Raw genomic sequence first — 13,965 nt, 5'->3', positions numbered from 1 at the left:
GCTTGAACAATGCCAACACATCCAAAGAGCAAACTCTCTCTTAGCTTCATGCCCCTTTTAGTCAACAGAATAACCCCCCCCCCCCAAATAACCATATTTTGGCTTCTGCTGTAGATTGAATGTCCTTCTCAAATTCATCTGTTAAAAATCTAGTCCCCACTGGAATGGTATTTGGATGTTGGCCTTTAAAATCGATTGGAATTAATGCCCTTATGAAGAAGACCCCAGGGAGCTCCCTTGCTGCCTCTGCCATGTGAGGACACAGCCAAAAGACACTGTCTGTAAGCCAGGAAGCAGGTTCTCACTGGACATTGCATCTGCCGGTGCCCTAATCTTGAACTCCCCAGCCTCTGGAACCATAAGAAATAAATGTTTGTTGTTTCATCCACCCAGTCGGTGGCATTCTGTTACAGCAGCCAGAACCAACTAAGACAACATCTAACAGCAAAATTAGTGTTGCCTGTTTTTGAACTGCGTATAAATGGAATCCCATGGAATCACACATGAGCACTCTTTAGTGTCCATTGCTTTTGTTCAGTTTGGTGAGAATCATTCATGTTGCCGTGACTCCTGCATCCACATAGCTGTGCGGTCTCCCCGGGAGGACAGACACAGTGTGTCTATCCATCCTCAGTGGATGGGCATTTGGGTAGTTCCCAGCTGGGGATTTTTATGATTAGTGCTGCTAGTAACGTGCATGTCTGTTGGTGAACCGAATATACACGTTTCTGTTTGGTGACCACCTCCTAGCGGAGCTGCTGGGTGCCGGGTAGTGAGTGTGTTCAGCTGGAGCAGACCCTGTCAAACAGTCTTCCAAAGGACCTGTCCACATTCATACCCCTACCAGCAGCAAGTCCTTTGGTTCCAATACTTGTTACTACCAGTCATTCCCATTTTAGCCATTCTGGGGCAGGGGTGCTGGGGCAAGTTTTGCCTTCATTTTGATGTCAGTACCAATTGTTGGCAGCTTTTGTTTGTTTTTTACTGCAGCTTGAATTTGCTTTCCTTTCACGCGGTGGCTGAGACATTTTCATCCAGTTTCTTCTTTTTGCTTAAAATTGCCCATCCTACAGGAAATTCTGATGAGTTCTTTCTTCTCTTTTCCAGCTCAATCTTTCCTTTGTTTTCTTTCTCTGGTTGTTGCTTTCCCTCTCTTTTACACATACTCCATGGCCACCTTCAGGGCCACTCGTCCAGGTAACTCCTGCAACATCCATCAGAGCTCCCAGCCGTGTGGATCTCAATCTTGTGTGGATCCTCAGGGCCGCTGGCTTCAAATTTTCTCCCTCTTCTAGTCTCGTCTCCTTCATGCTCCTCCTTGGATGAGTTCTAGTCCTACTTCTTCAATAGGCCAGGCCCTAAAAACCCTCAGGTTTCAAGAACAGTTAACAGTTATTGAGAGCTTACAGAAGCCAGAAACTTGACAATATTCCTACACCCTACACAAAAATCCCAAACTTTACAGGTGAGGAGATGGAGATACAGTTAAGCAAATTTCCCAATTCCTTCCCATTAGTAACTGACAGAACCAGGATTCAAACAGTTCATCTAAACCTACAGTGTGTGGTCTTAGGACTTCCCTGAATTTATGAAGCTACAAGATCCTCAGCCCCTATTGTCTGTTCCATTCACCTGATGGTTATATTTAGAGCCTTGTATCTTTGTCCAACCTTTTATTTCCAGCATCATGATTTTGAATCTTTAGGCTCTCCTATCTGATTCTGTAGGGCATTTAGAGAGTGGAAATACTGACTGAAATGGAGATAAAAGCAAAACCATAAAATTCCTGTGAGAAAGAATAGCGTACAGTGAAAAGACAGACGACAAACCAGAGGAAGAGTGGAATAGAAGACAAAGACTTAATATCTTGTTACACAAAACCCTTTTAAAAATCTGTAAGGAAAAAAGCAAGTAACCTATTAGTTAAATAATATTTTGAAGGATAAGAGTAAAGTAAGCAATTCACACTAGTGGAGATGACTAATTCACAAGAAGTGTTACTTCACTGGTAATCAAATAAAAATTAAAATAATTTTTTACTTTTAATAGAGGTGGGCTAGCCAGAGGAACATAACCCACCTTCAGGTGGTTGGGACTCAGTTGGGAGGGTAGGTCCCAGTGATGGGGGCTGAACTGCTCTGGCATGAGGGGAGACAAAGGGATTCCCACTCTAAGTCATGTCTTTCCTTGCTTTGGGACTCAGTGCCCCCGTCATCTTGTAGTAAAGTTACTGGGGTCTGGTCTGGTCCCAATGAGTGTGGGTCCTGCTCCAGGGGTGTCCCGGTGTTTGTTTCACCTATACAGAAGGATATATCAGCATATATATTAATATAAAAGCATAGATTTTATACTTTCTTTATGCTTTATGCTTTCCTATATTATTTATGTATTTATTTTGCAAGGACTATGTGTTAGTTTTATCCTAAAGAAAGTTATTTCTGTCTTGGGAAAACAAGAGTATATGTCACCCACTTTGTGAGGCAATATCAGAATCTAAACCTCACTGGAGTCTAATGGTAGAGGCTAAAGAGTTTGGGGTCAAAGAACTACATTTCTCAGATACCATTTAACATTCACTCAATTTTTCTTATAAACTTGATTTTCTGACTGTGTTTCTGGTATGAATTAGTTATGTCTGGACTTTGTCATTAAGACCCAGAAAATCTTGCTTCCCTTCTCCCCTTTTTTGTCCTGAGTATACAGAAGGGCCTACAAATCAGACTTCTAGGCTTACCTGCAAGATTACCTGTCCCATCCAGATCCCAGCCAAACTGCACATTTCGACCAGTCGGGTGTCCAGTCTTTAAGACGACCTATTAAAATCTGCATTACTTGCTGATGCAACACAGCCTCCTGGCAAAAAAATCTCATTATTACCTCAGACCCCAGCCCAGCTCCTCCTCTCTGACTCGTCTCCGGGCTTCTCCACTTTCAGCTATTAGTTTACTAATCTTCATAGGAGACTCTTCAAAATAAATAACATTTTCTATCATCTACTGAGTATTTACATTATGCCAGGAATTGACATATATCTTTTATTTTAATCCTCCTAACAATATTTTTAGTTAAATATAATTACTATTTTACAGATGAAAAGAAACAAGGGTTATCAGGAAAAGCACAGCCAGGATTTAAAGTCACATCTGTCTGGCTTTCTTCCAATCTGGAATCTCCCCCCCCCCCCCACCCCCAGCTCTTCCTTTGCCAGGAGAAACCCCTAACTTTGTTCTCTGCTAGAGGCTGGACTGCAACCACCATGAGGTGACTTGCTGTCTCTTCTGATCATGCCTGAGAAAGCCGTGAACAGATTCCTTGTATTGTTATCTGCACAGATACTTGTATGCTGTCCACTAGTCATTTCCTGGATGTTTACTCTCAATCCAGAGAAGCCCAATTAAGAGGCCTCCCTGTCTCCAGTAAGGCGACAAATCTATTTGAAGTTCGAGTGACAAGATACTTTGTGCTTCCTGTGATGGAAAGACTTGGCCCTACAGGGTGTATTTATGCTTTAAAAGGACAGTGTATCTATCCAAGGAAATTTCTAACACAAGAAAATTTTCTTTTTTTTAAAAAAAAAAGATGTATTGGGATCCCTGGGTGGCGCAGCGGTTTGGCGCCTGCATTTGGCCCAGGGCACGATCAGGATCGAATCCCATGTCAGGCTCCCGGTGCACGGAGCCTGCTTCTCCCTCTGCCTGTGTCTCTGCCTCTCTCTCTCTCTGTGACTATCATAAGTAAATAAAAATTAAAAAAAAAAAGATTTATTTACTTGTATTTTTTTTGGGGGGGGACATGAGCAGGGGGAGGAGCAGAGGGAGAAAAAGAGAGAAAGAGAATCCCAAGCAGACTCACAGAGCCCAACAGGGCTTGATGTCACCATTGGGAGTTCATGAACTGAACCAAAACCAAGAGTTGGATACTCAAACAACTGAGCCACTCAGGTGCCCCAACACAAGAAAATTTTCTAAAAGGAAGAAATTTAGAACAGAGGTAAAAGGTGGCACAGCTTATCCTTGTTTTACAAAAAAGGAAGTGGAGCCTCAGAAAATCGTTGGCTTAGCCAAAAGTAAAGCACAAAATGTGAAAATGAAACTCTATCTTCTAATCATGGATTCCAAGCCTCACCCTCTTTCTGCCCCCACCCAGTGCCCATTTTCATCAGCCAGTGACCTGCATTCCCAGGCCTTCACTCTTGTGGGAGAGCCACCTCCTTGTGTCCTGGAGACAGGCTGGAACAGGGCTGCCCTCCACCCCTCCAACGTTTTACACCATCTCAGCTCAAAGTGAACCCTCTGGATGAGTAAAACTGTTAAGAACACCCTACCTGTCACAATGTTTTAGATGTCATTATTTTATGAGGTAAACTGCTCAGTTCCTCATTACAAATCTCTCTCAATTGTCTGCCAAGGATATGCTCCCTATAATACTTCCAAATTCCATAAACTATTTCATTCATACATTCATCCAGTAAGTGTCATAGCATAAGGAATGCGAGGTCCTAAGGAGAGAAAGAGCCCCTTACCCCATAGAACTAAGGGGTAAATTTCATAAAATGATGTGTTCCGGATTCACTGGACTCTCCTTGACTTCCAAACTTACTCTCTCTTACCCAACGCCCAAAGCGAGCCTATGTTCTTGTGACACTTTGACAGTCAGCAGTTTATAATAACAAACCATGCTACATGCTTCACCTGATACTCCACCCCACGTGTATACACTGGCTTTGTGTTCTGACCCTGGAAGCTCTCACAACCGCTTGTATGATCCAGGACATAGAGCCAAATCACCGCTGCCACCTTTACTCCCTGACACCATCCAACAGCATTATTTCACTTCTGCACACCCTGCCTTCTGCTCTGGGGTTCCTCTGTCTTCACGGTGCCCACATTTAGCATGCTGCCTCCGTGGGGAGTGCCACAGGCTTGTGCCCACTCATTGCTTCCTCTGTTGTCCTGAAATCCGACTTCCTCAGGGACAGGCAGGGGGGCCAGGTGCATAGTCCCAAAGTGCACCTTATTTTGTGTTCATCTCCTAGGACCTAGAACAGTCTCTAGCATATGATGGGAGCTCAACAAATATTTGTTGAGTGGAAGAATGAAGGAGCAGAGAATTAAAGTGACATGTATAAGGTACCTAGTTTAGAGGACAAGAATCCTGGCTCCCTAGGTCCTAGGTCAGTGCCCACTCAACTCTACCACCCTAGGTTTACGTTAGCCTCCTACAAGGAAAAAAAAAATGAAGATAGATTAAGAACAAGGGAAGGAGGAGAGAATGTAGGAGAGAAAGCACAATAAGTAAAACTGGGGGTTGAATGTATAGACAGCATAACAGCAAGACCAGAGCTGACAGTTTCTGGGCCTAAGACTGCTCCAAGGAAGAGAAGTTATATTTATGGATAAATGGTCTGTTGCCCAAATTCTCACCCCTGGAACAGCCCTGGAGGAACACTTGACTCCAGGCAGAGTAAAAGTAGCTTAAAATTCATATTTATATAACTTAAATGTGTTCATTACCTTGTATCCTACCTTTGGTTATCAAGATTTTTTAAAAATCTCATTTAAAAAATAAATACGACCTTTTCCTACCCATCCCAGCAAGGTCAATGTCTCTTAAGAATTTATTATTGTTTTTGTTGCTATTACTTTAAACATCTTCAGTGGATCAAGCATATTAGATATTAATTAGTTATTTTGATTTAATTAGTATGCATCAAGTAATATGCCGAAGTCCCAGTGGAGATTTGAGAGGTTTTGCTTCAGAATGTGACTTAGATATGTTTTGTTTTTTTTTTGTCCACAAGGTATTAGCTATACTGTTAACCATGCCTAAGGCCTGGGGCAGAGAAATGGTGTTATTTAGAAACAATGACAATACAGACAGGAGGTCTGTCAGTTTGACAAAGTGGTTTTGGAAATTATCTTTAAATTTTTCACTTAATGGGAAAAACTTTATCCTGAAAGCTATAAAGACATAAATACTTCCTATAATCCCATGGACACTCATTTTATATTTTATAATGTAGCATATAGTTATTCACCATTGGCAAAATAGGTGTATTTTCTAAGAAATCTCAAATTATCAAAAACCATAAATGGTAAGTAACACCGAGCGAGACTGGAGAGGGTTGGCTGGGGAAGAGAAATTTTTCATTACAGATATACTACTAGGTACCTTTAGGTTTTGTCCTTTATGAATGGATCTCCTATCAAAAATAAATCACATTTAAACTCAAAACCAAGATTTAAGACATATTTTAATGAGAGCAGAAAGCTGTAGACTCACAGAACAGGTTTTTTTCTATAGTAATTCAATAATAAATGAGTTTTTATAGCCACAAGTGTATTTGGTTATTGCCAGCTTTAAAAAGAAGTGGTGCATCAAGAACTATAATAACAAGCACAGACTCTTCCTTCCTTGCCCTTTACCCCACATAGTCAGAACCCTCTGATGTCCTACCACTTCTGCTGTGCACTTGTTTGTAGCACCATCTGTAATAGCCACGGTAAGTAGGAACTTTTTCTCTATTCTGATGATGCTAGTTCTGATTAGTTCTAATTATTACCAACAATGGCTCATATAAATAATGTTTCACAATTAGGAAATTGCGCTATATCCAATTCTTGTTATGGACACTAGCTATGGGAGACATAATTACCCAAATTATTTGTCTAAACATTTTTTCCAGGTGTATGTACACACATTTTACACAGAAGTTATTTTTTGTTTTGTTTTTTTTTTACCCAGGAAAAGGATCACAATAAATATACTACTTTAGACGTTTTTTTAAACCCCACAATGCGTTCGGAAACTCTTTCATGATAGGGTACACCTACGTGGAGATTCCTATAGGCCATGGCAACCCTAGGAGACTACTGCCTTTGCTGAAGCTATGACAAACCCAGGAGTAACTGAGGTCCGCCCAAGGAAGGTAGTTGTGCATGACTCAGCATTCTCAGATCTTTGTTTAATCAAGTGCAAGGCATTATGCTAAGGAAGAGGGAGGGAAACTAACTGGGTCACTCTAATGGTCCAGGACGCTTATAGTCCAGGAAGGAAATATACACGGCTAAGGCATGCCAAAATAAGTATGGTACAAGAAAGACTAGTAAGTAAGACCAAAAAAATAAATAAACAGAGGTGTCATAAGAAACGCAGAAGAACAGACTAAACTGGCCTGGAGAAGGTAGCAGTAGTTGCTCTCCGAAGAGCAGGTGAGATTGCAACCAACAGAAGAGAGAGAAGAGGCTCTAAGGATTGACAAGAGTCTAGGCTGTTGACATGGGCTTGATTCAAGCTGCTCAGAGCTGTAAAGCCTCTTTCCTGTTCTCACTCTGTCCTTTTTAGTTCTCTGTTCCTGAGGCTATGTTTCTGGGCACACCCAGAGGATCTTCAGACTTTACAAACCGGTTGTGCAGAGCCTGGCATTTCAATAAGAAACAAAGTGCTGAGTAACAACATGAAGTCAATCTGTTGCTTGCCAAGAGCTGGGAGGCCTGGGTGGTTTCCCAATCTTAAAGAGGCAGAAAAATATTAAAGCCAGACTCCTAGGGAAAAACCTGGGTGGATTTACCAAACCAAAAAACGCGACGCACTCATTGATTTAGGGTAGCAGCCCCACCTGTGATTTCTCTTGTTCATTCCCAGGTCAGAGGGACTAATGTACCTCTCAATTATTTTGCCTTTCTTCCATGACAGACTAACGTATCCTTAAATGGCTTATTTTTGTAAAAAAAATTTTCACACACTGTAAAGCAGAGATAATTTTTGGTCAGCCCTGGGTCAAAGAGGAAAAGTTGAAGAGATCTCAACAGGAAATGACTCTGCTGCAAAGAATTCCGAGTACAAGTGAACAAACAATCTGGCACAAATGATGATTTTTAGGTGTCCCAGAAACAGTAGGGCCCACTGCCAGCTCCAATGGTGAAATCCCAGTCTGATGAAGGGTACCAGCGCTCCAGGGGAGATCACACCTGGATCCATCGCTCCTGTGTCACAAATTTTGACCAGCTCAGCTAGTATTCAACGTCCTGGGGCCTTTTGTCTGATGACTCATGTTTGACCACTTGTTCTGGGAATAGGGTACCAAATATTTGGGAGGCTTCATGGAGTCTGTAACTGAAATGACAGACAAACCCACAGAGGACTGGGGCCAACTCAGGAATTTGTTTTAATCTTTGATTAAAATGTTAAAAATTTAAGAATATAATTATAAAAATAGTGTATTTCGGAAATCAGCAATATTTGGCAACTGCAAGTCCACCACTGACAAATATTAAGTGTATTTATTTTTTTAAAGATTTTATTTATTTATTCATGAGAGACACAGAGAGAGAGGCAGAGACACAGGCAGAGGGAGAAGCAGGCTCCCTGTGGGGGCTCTGATGTGGGACTCGATCCCCAGACCCAGGATCACACCCCGAGCCAAAGGCAGATGCTCAACCGCTGAGCCACCCAGGCGTCCCAGAGTGTGTTTATTTTCATTCTGTGTTCTCTGCACACATGAATGTATAAAATTAGGATCACATGATACATACATGATTTTATGTTAATTTTTATCTAACGTTGTATATAGTCATTTCCCATGTTATTCAGTATTATTATAAACATTGTTTTTAATGGCTGTATAATGTTTTATTCTCTAGGTATATATGACAATTTATTTAAACATCCTACTTCTTGGGACACTTATATTGCTTCCAGGTATTTTTATTTCTATAAATAACATTATGATAAATATCTGTACATAGAAATATTTTACTATAATCAAAACATATTTCCTTAGAATTCAAGTCAAGAAGTAGGATTACTGGGTCAAAGAGTGGGCTTTAATTTTTTAAGATAATTTATTTATTTTAGAGAGAGAGAAAGTGCATGTGAGTGGGGGGAGAGGCAGAGGGAGAGAGTCTTCAAACAGACTCCCCACTGAGTATGGAGTCCCATGTGGGGCTCTATCTCACGACCCATGAGATCACAACCTGAGTCAAAGCCAAAAGTTGGATGCTCAACCAACTGAGCCACCCAGGCACCTCTCTAATTTTTCTTTTAGTTACAAACAGATGAACCATGCTGTATGAGTAATATATTATGAAGTCTGCATATCCAGCAAATCTCTCTGAATCACTCTGTGGGTGAGTCAGGGGTTCCATGCTCATTCTCAGTAGTCTTATTTTGTACATTTTACCTGCAGTTCCTTGGACTTCCTCATGTCCTACTGAAGACCCCAGTATAGCCAGTGTTCTCCCAAGACCCCAGTATAGCCACTGTTCTCCCACAGCTGATCACCTTCTTCACTTGAAGGATCTTAAAACTACTGAACTCAGTGTTTCCTTCTTCTTCCCAGGCACCTTACATCCAAATGATTTGAAGGAATGGGTTCTCTGAGCCATGGGATTAAAGTCTCTATTTACTGATCTTACCACCTGCCTGTTCCTACACATCCATATCTGTCTTCTCTTCTTTAAATACCATGTATAGGTTGTCAACACCCAAATTAATATCTCTAGCTCAAATTTCTCCTCTATGTTCTGACTACAAATCCAACTGCCTACATGACAGCTCTATTTGGATGTCTAATAATCATCTCAAACATAGTATATCTAATACCAAACTGCTGATCTTTCCTGAACCTGTTTTTCCTGTAGTCTTCTACACAGAAGTTAATGACAACACCATCTTTTACTTTCTCATGCCAAAAACCCTTGGAGTTCTTTTTCTCTGTCTCTCACACCCCACATCCAATCCATGGGCAAATATTTGCGTCCTTTCTCACTGGATTACTGCAATAATCTCCTTACTGGTCTCACTGCCGTTCAGCCTATTTCTCAATACAGTAGTCAGAATAGTCCTATTAAAACATAAGTCAGATCATGTGACCTACCCATTCAACACCAGCAAAGGCTTCTTTTTCACTTAGCATAAAAGACAAAGTCTTTATAACGCCTGGACACGATCTGCCCCCTCCTGCCTCCTCACTCATCTTACTTTATATCCTACAATTTTCTCCTTTGTTCCCTCTGCCACAGCCACACTGGCCCTCTTGCTGTTCTCAGAACACATCAGGCACTTTTCCTTCCTCAGGATCAACATACTTCCCAAGCCTCCTACATGCCTCTCAGATTTCTGCATGGCTCACTCCCTTCCTCCTTCAGGTCTTTACTGGTTCATCTTCCTACATGACCTTTCCTGATGATAATGTTTTAATTTCCAACTCCAGCCCCAACATTCCCTATCTCCTTTCCTACCTTATTTTTCTTCATCACCAATAGACCATGTTTACTTGGTCTCTGGTTTTTTTTACCAGAGAAAACTTTTGTCTGTCTTGTTCATTTCTACCTTCTCAGCACCTCTGTTAGTGACTAGTGCATAGCTGCTGCTTAAAAACTATTTGCTGAATAAAAGTAAGAGTAAACTATAAAGAAGCATAGGTAAGGTTTTCTGGGTCAGGAGTGTGAGAAAATGGAAAATAGCAGGCACCAATGTGTCTCCCCTGGACATTCTGATTCCTATTATAGAATCTGGGCCAAAAGTACATAAAAGAATCAGAAGGACTACAGACCAAGCAAACTAGGCCAGGTGTCTCCTAGATAGTCTTGGGTATTTTTGCACACTATATATTAGGAGAGTTTCTAAACTGTGTACTAAAGCAAACCAGAAAGTTTTAACAAAGACTATATTGGCTTTCTCAGCATTTCTGCTTGGTCACAGAATGTGGCAGAAGTTTCTGAAATGGACCCAGTATCAAAAGTAGGAAGGAATGAAAAGAATAGAACTGAGTGGTTTCCAAATTGCTAGACACTTTACAGTATCTCATTTAAGCCTTCACCAGCACTGAGAGTCAAAGAGTATTACTTCCATGATAAATACATTAAAATTGATGTTCAGAGAGAATGATTTCACCAGAGTCACACAGGTAGTAAGTGGCAGGCTGAGCATTTCTTCTTACTAGCTCCCTGACTAATTGAGGACTTAGAATCTATAGCTATTATCTTGACTACTTTGATGACTTTGGAGAAATTGCTTAATATTTCCATCTTGATTATCTACAAAACAGTGCCATTCACTTTAGACGTATTTCTCAGCATGAACAGGGTGACGATTTCAGATCTTTCTGGCTCTTGTGCATTGCTCAGCTCTTTAGGAAGAAAGAAAATGTTCTAAATGTTCAAGTCCACTGTGGCTCTTGTGCTTCCTAGTTCAAATCTTTAAGCCCTTAAGTTAAACCATAACAACCGCCGTTATACAAAGCCTCCTGGAACATTTTCCCAAGTGAAACAAATACTCCAGTTGTGTGAGGGTGTCAGGCAAAGTTAGGAATGGAACTCCTTGCTGGCTATCCATGTGAAGGACTTTGTTTGAGGGAATCCTATGTTGCCAGCACAGTCACTGGTCAAGGACAATGGTTGTTGGCACAGCGTTAATATGTGAAGATTGGGAAAGCTGCCAGTGAAAGCAAACTCTTTTGTGGTATGTGCAATGTTGTCCTGGGGCGTCAGCTGAAGTCCACCATTGGTGACCATCTGAACGCCGCCTTTCACTGACAGTGCACACAAATGGACAGCTCAGCAAATTGGAGGATGAATGTCTAGGGAGAGGCAACACACTGTAATGGGAAATAAATTAGAATATGCGTGAGGAAATCCTAATTTTCATTCCAGTGTTGTGACACGGACACCTCCTGCAACCTCTCTGAGCCTCATTGTCCTTTTACACTCACTCTCCCGATCCCCCATCCAGGCATCCAGCAAGTACTTATTAAATGCCAACTTCTTGTCAAGGCATTGGGTCAGACGATGAAAGTATTTCATGGTATTGTTTTATGTGTATTAGGCATAATGTTAGTCTTGTCTACCTCAAAGGGATGTATGAAGAAGAGAATTGGTGGTAAAAATGGATCTAATTATGTTTGTCTTGCTTACTTCATGGATCTATCATGAGAATCATATGAGTTAATTACGTGGGTATACTTTACAAACTTAAAGCATCGCATGACTACATAGAAAATAGATAATTTCACTAAGATGAAACTTTATACCATTGTTGGATATTAGTGAGAGAGATCTAGAAATTATTGAGATCTGGTGCCATTTTTCTTTTGTTTTTTTGTTTTGTTTTGTTTTTTGTTTTTTTGCCAAAGCAACACTTCCAAAACTAAAAATAGAAGTTGGTTTAAATAATTATCTATATGGTTTTTCAAAGAAAGCACACAGATAACAACCAAAGCTGTGGTTCAAACTATACTTTTTATTATACTCAGTAGTTTTAGGTGTTTAAGCTCTAAACTTCAAGATTAGAACTCAGGGTGGGATTTCTTATTGCTAATATATCAGTTAGGATTGGGTTTTGTTGCATATAAAAAGAAATATGCACTGTCAGTGCCTAAAGCAAGCCTAAAGGAGAAAGGCAGTCTAGCTATGGACTTGCAGGCTGTCATAGTTTTTTTTCTCCATCATCCTAACGTGAGGCTTTTTATTATTTAGGCCATCTCAGGGCTGTTAAAACTTTAGTTATCACATCTGCATTGCAGGCCAAAAAGAAAATGGAGAAACAGAAAGAATCCCTTTCAGCTGAGCTGAATCCCTTTAAGCAACCTTTCTGGACTTTCCAGCTAGGAATTGTGCTTTCATACCTTTGAAAGAAAATAGTCATCTGGCCAGACTTTGCCACAAGGGAGGCAGGGAAATGTAGTTTCTTGCAGAGAGACTGTCCCCAGCTAAAAGCTGGGTTAAAGAGGATGGGAAAGTGGATGTGAGACTGGCAACCAACAGTCCATTCCATGCAAAATATTAAGAAAAAAGATAAGTGAATGGATACAATTTCCTCAGTTTTATCTTTCCTCCATAAATGTTTCCTATTCATTTGGTTTTAATGATATTATCTTTCTCTTGTAACAGGACACTATATATCTGATTCAATACAAAATCATACATTTGTTTTTCTTACATAAATTAAGTATTTGTATTTCATGTTAAAAGGTAATATGAGGGACCCCTGGGTGGGTCAGTGGTTGAGCGGCTGCCCTTGGCTCAGTGCATGATCCCAGGGTCCTGGGATCGAGTCCTGTATCGGCCTCCCTGCAGGGAGCCTGCTTCTCCCTCTGCCTGTGTCTCTGCCTCTCTCTGTGTGTCTCTCATGAATAAATGAATAAAATCTTTAAAAAAAGAGCAACATAATTTTCAGGTGTTTTATCACATGATTATACTTGAGCCCCATTAATCCAAATCAGAGAAAATCTTAGAAGCCTAGACTGGGTATGCACCCTGTGTGGAAGTAAGCTGCCAGCGCCTATTCCTTTAACCACCTTAGCTCAGAAGGACTTACCAAAAAGCATATTGACTTGAACATCAGCATAACACAAAATAACGTCTGAAATTTTTTCAGCACAGAAGAATGTCCTCCTGCTGTGGCCACAGCATGTGCATCTTCTTCCTACATCTGTCCTCAAATTCCCAGCAACATGATTGTACCCTGAGTGAAATCCCCCTGGTGTTCTGTGTGGACCCAGTCCATATGTATAGTCATGGACCTTTCTGTTTATTTATAATTTGCCTTACTAAGACCTTAAATAGCTAAGCAAGTATGCCGGAGGGGCTCATTTCCTAACTTAAGGAGCATGGCAAACCAAGTGGGTTATGAAAGAGCAGTGGAGCATCCAAAGCCATCCCTATCACTTGAGGAAGTGTTCTCTGCATACCACATACCGGGATGGCAGCCAAACGAGAAATGTAAGTACTGGATTCTGAAGCAAAGTTTTCATTTCTTTAAAAGCAACTATCACTATGTAACGTAAACTTAAATTCAATCCTATTTGGGCCTTGCTGGCAACAGTATAATTTCTGGATGAAATAAGGTTTGGAGAAAGTCGAAAAATCTAGTATGTTATGTGACCTTGGACAAATCACTTAACCACACCAAACTTGTTATTTTACAAATAACAATAATAATTGCATTTGGTCACTAACATAGTAA

General features: G+C 40.8%; 1 long non-coding RNA gene across 1 annotated transcript in view; it reads right to left on the bottom strand.

The window, feature by feature from the left end:
* Nucleotides 1–1,298: 1,298 nt before the first annotated feature.
* The window catches only part of LOC129501780 (uncharacterized), a 40,441-nt gene continuing 27,774 nt past the window's right edge, over nt 1,299–13,965 (bottom strand). Inside the window, exons 2-3 of the long non-coding RNA XR_008662814.1 lie at nt 2,735–2,813; nt 1,299–1,367 (exon numbers count right to left, since the gene is read on the bottom strand). This is a non-coding gene — a long non-coding RNA (uncharacterized LOC129501780). The remainder of the gene's footprint in view (nt 1,368–2,734; nt 2,814–13,965) is intronic.

This window comes from Nyctereutes procyonoides, unplaced genomic scaffold, assembly GCF_905146905.1.
Source record: "Nyctereutes procyonoides isolate TBG_1078 unplaced genomic scaffold, NYPRO_anot_genome, whole genome shotgun sequence".
In the NCBI taxonomy this organism is placed as follows: domain Eukaryota; kingdom Metazoa; phylum Chordata; class Mammalia; order Carnivora; family Canidae; genus Nyctereutes; species Nyctereutes procyonoides.
This window is presented reverse-complemented; position numbering and strand designations above follow the sequence as displayed.